This window comes from Cotesia glomerata, linkage group LG4, assembly GCF_020080835.1.
Source record: "Cotesia glomerata isolate CgM1 linkage group LG4, MPM_Cglom_v2.3, whole genome shotgun sequence".
Classification (NCBI taxonomy): domain Eukaryota; kingdom Metazoa; phylum Arthropoda; class Insecta; order Hymenoptera; family Braconidae; genus Cotesia; species Cotesia glomerata.
Genome location: NC_058161.1, coordinates 28,724,785 through 28,732,046, shown reverse-complemented (window position 1 = coordinate 28,732,046; position 7,262 = coordinate 28,724,785). Strand labels below are relative to the sequence as shown.

General features: G+C 30.9%; 1 pseudogene; it reads right to left on the bottom strand.

Annotated features, from left to right (window-relative positions):
* Positions 1–202: 202 nt before the first annotated feature.
* Positions 203–7,262, bottom strand: part of LOC123264055 — a 12,436-nt pseudogene continuing 5,376 nt past the window's right edge.

Below are 7,262 nucleotides of genomic sequence, written 5' to 3'. Positions count from 1 at the left end.
ACCAAAATGTAAATAGAAAATTACCTCAATCCAGATCCATAACTTGAAAATTAATAAATAAAATCCGTTTTTCTATTTCTATTATCCACATGAAACACGTAGCGATATTTTAATCTGGTAAAAAAAATATGTTTGATGTTTTTTTGACTAAGCATTAAATATATACCAACTAATTAATTAATTAATAATTAAATAAAATATATTAATTAATTAATCAATTTTATTTAAATAACTTTCGGACTTGAGTGAATCATAGTTGTTTAGAACCTTTTAGTTTTTTTGTTTTTGGCGGAGGTACTGTCGATGTGACCGGAGGTGTCGATGAAATCGTTTTGTCAATTGAATCTGTGATGATCGGCGCTGGATCCTTCAGTTCTTCTGGATCGCTTTTTTTCTCTTTAGTGCTTATTTTATTTTTACCATTTTTCACAGATTTTGATGGCTGGCAAACATCATTGGCTACGTCGGTAGCCTTGACTGAAATCTCTGGTATCTCGTTGATGAAACCCTCTTCAGAGATTTTCTCTGCTTTAGCTACTGGTGTTGCTGGTACAGTTGATTTACTGGTAGTGGTGGTGGTACTCAGTTTTGATTCTTTGCTTTCTTTCAGCAAAGCTTTTTGGATTTGATCTTCAACTTCCAGGACTTCTTCTTTTTCCATTAGTTTTATTAATTCGTTCATTTGCTTTTTGTTCAGTTTTATGTCATCTTTGCCTATTAACTCGATTACCTGGAAATTCATTTATTTTTGTCATTTTTAAATATAATTAAATAATTATAAATATATAAGGGACATTCCACGCCAAATCGAACACTTTTGAACCCGACTTCTTCCGATTTGGCTGAAATTTTTTTATCCTTTTCTACCCAAAAAATACATTTTTCAGAAATTTTATACAAAATTAAAAATTTGATTTATTGAGATGACATTTAAGTTAGCAGTCATTAGAGAATTTTATAATTTCTCTTAACAAATAAATTTTTTTAAAAATTTTTTTTAAAAATTTATTTTTAAAAAATTTCATTTTTTATTTTTTTAAATTTCTAAGGTAAAAGACCCAGTTATTGACACTTGCAATTTTATTTTAATTAAAAAAAATAAATAAACTAATAAATTAATGAATATAATTTTTTAATTATAAATTTTAAGATTGGCTTTAGAACATTTTATTTTTTTAATTAGAATAAAATTGCAAGTGTCAATAACTGGGTCGTTTACCTTACATGTCAATTTTTTTTGCTATAATTTATTTGTTAAAAAAAAATCTAAAAATTATTTAATATCTGCTTATTTTCATTTTATTGAGACGTTATTTTTTTTTTTAATTTTTGTTGCTAAATGCACTTTGAAAAAAATAAAAAAAATTATTCATACCTAACTCCATGGTTTTTTTTTTTTTTCAAATTTTTGGAAAAAATCGAAAAATTTTCGATTACAATTTTTGAATTTTTTTTTCCTTTTTATTATGTCAAACTTTGAAATTTTTTACAAATCAAATTTACTCAGTGATGTTATTTCGATTTTTATTAAAAAATTTTTTTTTAATTAGGCTTATTTCTAATAATATTATGTTTAAATTTTTGAGTGTTCAGAAAACTTCAAAATTAAAAAATATTAAGTTAAAAATAGAAAGCCTTGAACAATTTTTTCTGTATTTTTTTTAAACTGCATTTTGAAAACAACGAAAATTAAAAAAATTTTCTGATTTTATTACTTTTTTACTTAAGGGGTTATTCTGGTGTAGAAATAAAAAAAAATCGATCTGTTGCTCTATTGATTTTTATACTTAACGCGAAACTTTAAACGCGTTTTACTCAAAAATGTCTTTTTCAAAACGATACCCACGATTTCTCAAGTTCTACTGGACCGATTTACCTAAAATTTTTTTGAGAGTCTTCTTTATAGACTTCTCTATATCTGGAACTATTTTCATTGCCAAAATTCAATTTTTACTATTTTTAAATAATTCTTAGTCAAAAAAAGTGATACAAAAAATTGTTTTTTTGTTAGGCAGTCGCAATTATGTAAAAAAAATTTTTTTTTCAACTTTTCCGTAGTTTCAAATATTGCGACATTACTCCAGATTAATAATCTTGTTTTTTTTTTGTTGGAATGTTGAATGTTGGAATCGTGGGTATGGCGACGTGCTAACTTTTTGAGACCTCCCCTACTTCATCAGCTGGTAATTTTTTGAATTTTTAACTTTTTTCTATATTCTTGTAATGTTAATAAATAACTAGGTAAAAATATTGATTGCCTTTTTTTTACGGCACTTCAAAAATTACCTGAAATTCATGGCTTTACACCAGAATACCCCCTTAAAAATAAAGTTTTAAAAATTAAAAAATGGCTAATTCGATATGAGAAAATTATTTTAAATTTTCTAAATAAAGTTATTAAAAATTTTCAACAAATCAATTTTTTGTCACAACAATGCCCATTTTTTTTTTTTAAATAAATTTTTTCTTTCAATATAAATACTAAGGGTGTACTAAATTGAAACTTCAGTGATGAGCCTCTTAAAATTGAATTTTGAGTTCCGTTTTTTAACAGTTTCCGTAGCCATAATTTATAGCTAAATTTTTGTCATTAAAGACAAATTTGGGAAACTGGGGGAAATAAAGGATAAAGGGGGGAGGAGGGACTTACATTTCAGTAGGAATTTTTCGGTAACCGAAAAAATAATTTGGACAGCCCAGACTGGGACTCGAACCTGGATCATTTGGTTGCGCGCACAAAAGGCCTCTTACCAGTTGGGCTTATCTCGAGACATTGTCCGTAACTACTCTCATTCCGTCACCTAATAAGACCTTACCGAGTAATAAAACACCACCGTCCATCTTACGGTAAAGAGCCATATTTCTATAGCTAAAATTTGTCATTAAAGATCAAAATTTGGGAACTGGGGAAATAAAGGACAAAGGGGGGAGGAGTGGACCTTACTCAGTAGGGAATTTTTTTTTTCGGTGACCGGAATGCGGAAACTCTTAAACTTTTTCGTTGTGCTTCTGGATATTTCCTGAGATATTTTGAGCGTAAGGGATTAGTTTGATCAGTCATAGAATTTTTTAACAAGAATTGTGTTAGGAGCATTTTTGGGGTGAAATTTAAAAATTTAAAATTTGGCCACAACAAAAACTCCTTGTTAAAAAATTATAATATATACACTGAGCTCAACTGAAGGTTTCTATCACTAACTTGATTTATAAAAAAAAATGCTATGTTATTTTACAAAGTGTGTACGATCGTGTCTTTGATTTTCCTCTCTTTGATTTATTTAACTTTTAATAATTATTCTCATAAATTTTCATTCTGCCCAAAACTTTCTGTCGGCAGTGTAATTACATTTACTAAAAGAAATTAAAAAATTATACTCACTTTAAGAACATCCTCGATTTTAATAGCACCATCTCTGTCTACATCAATTTCTCCCAAAATTTCCTGCATCCTATTCAACTTCTCATCATCAGGAACACTCTGAATGTTCTTAATCGCAGCAATAAGTTCATCAATCCTAACCAACTCCTCGACAACATCGCCTTCAACGTTCTTCTCCTCATGCTTCAACCCCTCAATCTTCTCCTTAACCTGTTTCTCCTCAACCTCCAACTCCTCGAGCACCTTATCCATTTTACTAATCATCTTATTGACCTTCTTATACAATCTACGGGCTCCCTTTGGAAACCTTGAGATCCCTCAATTTCACTGCCTCCAACTTTCTTGGCCTCAGCCTTGATTTCATCCAACTCCTGAATGTCCTCAACATACTCAGCCATTTCTTCCCTTGAGTTCCTTCTCAACTCTTCCTTCTCAACAGCCATCTTTTTCTCCTGACCAATCGAGTCCAGAGCCTGCTCCAGAACTTTAACATCAGTCGTAGTTATCTCAGGAACCTTTTCATTCTCCTGAACAACAGGTTCCGGAGCTTCCTGAGCCTTCTGCTCCTGTCTTTCTTCCTCAATTCTTCTTCTCCTCAAGTTTGATGATCTCAATGTTGGTCCTGTGATCAACTTTACCTTCCTTTGTCTCCAATGGCACCCTTTGTTCTCGCCAAGACATCATCAGGCAGCGCTGAAATGGTCGCCTTGAGTTTGTCGGACATTGGGATAGTGTCTGGGATCATCATAGCTCTGGAAAGCAGCAGCAACGAAGGTGGAACCTTCTTGTGGATGCTCAAATCCAGCCACTGGTTCAACTGATCACGTAGCCTGTTCTCAGGCATTCCATACGCTCGCATACCACGAGCTCGGCAAGCCTGTTGAAGCTCAGCTCTTGTCAAAGTTTCAACTCCTTCCTTTCAATTACTCTTGTCATCAGCAGCCAGGTTTCTCAATTTCATTCTCAACAAGAATCGCAAGAAATTGCTGGTACCTAGAGTCTGGGTGTCCAATACCCGACACAGCGCTACTAATTGCTGCCGGGATAATGAATCAAGAGTTATTTCATCTTCAAACAATTTTGAGAACTTCATTATGTCTTCCGTGGAAGCAACTTCTCCAGTAGAACGCAATTTGCAAAAAAATTCGGAAAAATTCTTTTAGCTGTTACTGATCCGGTGATCCGGAAGACTGGACAGCCATTTCGTCCCAAAGCTTTTTTGTAAAAACTTCGCCATTTCTATCTTTACTTTCAGCGCTTTGCTTCAATTTGTTCTCTTTTGTCTGTCGCTGTTTGGAAAGTTGACGGCAACATTCCCGGAAAAGAATTTTTTATGAAAACAGGCAGTAAGGAATTCCATAAAAGGGACGATTATAAAAACTGAAAAAGGAATCCAGAAGCGGAACATATCATGCCGGTCGTCTTCACAAAGAAGACGATGCTCACGACTTTGATGTCAGCTCGTTGAGCCTTGTAACATCGCCCTTACGACTAGTTTGAAAGCTTTATCTTCATGTCAGAGAAAGCCAAAGAAGACGGAAGCCGTGGTAATAGTTGTGACAGCCGGTGACAATTCAGCTTTTTACTTTTTGCCAGATTGTTCGCTTTTCTGCTAATGCTTTTTCAGCGGTTTCTACTGCAGGGACGGACTTTTCTTTTGTCTTCTTTGTTCTTCTTTCAGTGGCGTTTTACTGTTTCTTCACACACCTTTGATGAGGGCTCTTTGGGCACGGAGAGCCGATCAGAAAGGTGAAAATCACGGATTTGGAGGCTACTCAACGAAAGCCGGGAGGGAGAAGATGGTGGATTTAACATGTAGTTTGAGGATGACGGTGCGGGGAAAATTGCTGATAATTTCGTTATTGAGGGTACGCTGTGAGTTTTTGATTCAGACACCAGTGCTTGCTTGTACAGTAACATCCTGAAATCAGGAGTTTTAATTAGTTGTTGTTAAAAATAATTTTTTATCCATTTTTCTTATTTTTTGAAAAAGATTGCTACTTCATAACGCAAAAATGCCATTCCGCATTTTTCTCAATTTTTGACTTTTTTTTTAACAATTTAAAAAAACAAATTTTAAAAATTAAATTTTAGTTCTTAAAAATTAAATAAATCTTATATCAAAATTTTAGATTCATTTTCCGAATACTTTATTTATATTTCTTATCAGTTTTGTTTATTTATTCAGTTATTCAATACCAGGATTGCAAAAAAAAAAATTTTATCTATGAACGTGAATTAGCTGGAAAATAAAAATTTTTTCACTAATAAACTAAAAAGATAAATTTGAGGGGCCAAAAAATTAGTGAGTAATATTTTTCTAGCTTTTTTTTTTGGTAATTTTCAACATCATAAAATGTATTGAAAATATTAATAATCAATAACATCTTAATTAATATTTTTTCAAAATTAGAAATTAAAATTATAAACAATAGAGATAGAGTTTTGTAAAAAAGACTTTTTAATTTTTTATGGCTTTATTGTCTAAAAAAAAAAACCAAAAAGCTCTATTTTTTATTTTTCTAAAAGTAAAAATATTAAAAAATTTTTTTTCGTAAGATTTCTAAATTTTACATATTTAAAAGAATAAAAACTATTTTTTGAAGAAAACTTGTTGACTAAATTAGATAACGTATATTATGTTTAAAAATATAGTAATTATTTACAAGTATGGTCAATGCTTGCTCCATGCTGGGCTTATTTAAAAATTTTTTTTTTTTTAAGTGATTGTTCGTTTTTTGTGTACTTTTAAAAAAAAAATTTATCAAAAAAGATAAAATAGAAATTTTATCCAAAAACACACTGGATAAGAAAGGATTTCTTAGTATTTATAAAGATTTCTTTTGTAGTTTAAAAAATATTTTCTTAAATATTAAAAAAATATTTCTTAAATACAAAAAATTTTAACTTAAATGCTTAGAAATCCTTCTATCAGTATACGATTAAAGACATCAATTTTTTTTTCAAACTTTTAAAGGCAAAAAAGCCACCAGAAATTTTCTATTTTTTCTCCTTACGATATTTTTCACATCATGAAATGCGCTGTAAAACAAACAGAATAAAAAGTAATTTTTCACCCTAGTTATCGCCTCAAAAATAGGGTTGACCCTACTTACTAAATAATAATCAAATTCATTATCATGATAATGTTTGAATTTTTATTAACAATAATTAAAATTTTTCAGGATATATAATTTGTATAGAGCGAATTTGTTTAATTTTTACACGCTTTTATATTAGCTTCACTTGTATGTCAGTTTGTCAGTATGTCGGTACTGTAACTTTCCGTGGGTAATTTGCGCGCCTTTGAATATTTTTGATTAATCAACAAATAATAGTTTAAAAAAACTAAAAAATCACGCTTTTATAAATAAACCAAACTAAAAAGTAAAAAATAAATAATAGTTTAAAAAAACTAAAAACACGCTCTTTATAGAAAACCAACCCTCGCAGTTTCGGAATTACTATGAAATCACAGTGAAATCACAGTGAAATCGTCTTCACCGTAAATCTATTGTGGGTTCACGGTGTACTTCATAGTGAATTCACAGTGATTTTGTGCCATTTCGTCACTATGGTTTAGTGGTGGTATCACCTGTAGATTTCATGGTAGTCTCACAGAGATAACACCGTGAGTTCACACAGTTCCACAGTGAATTCATAGTACATTTCACTGTGATTTCACCTCCCTCGTCGTTTTACCATGATTTAACCGTGACTGTCAGAATGATCTGATAGTTGTAACACCATTAGTTCATGATAGAGTTTCACCATTGTGAATTCATAGTACTCCACTGTGAACCTTATTGGGTCCGGGGTAAGAAAATTGTATATGATTAATATATAATTACATCTAATTTAAATATAATTATGTATAATGGTT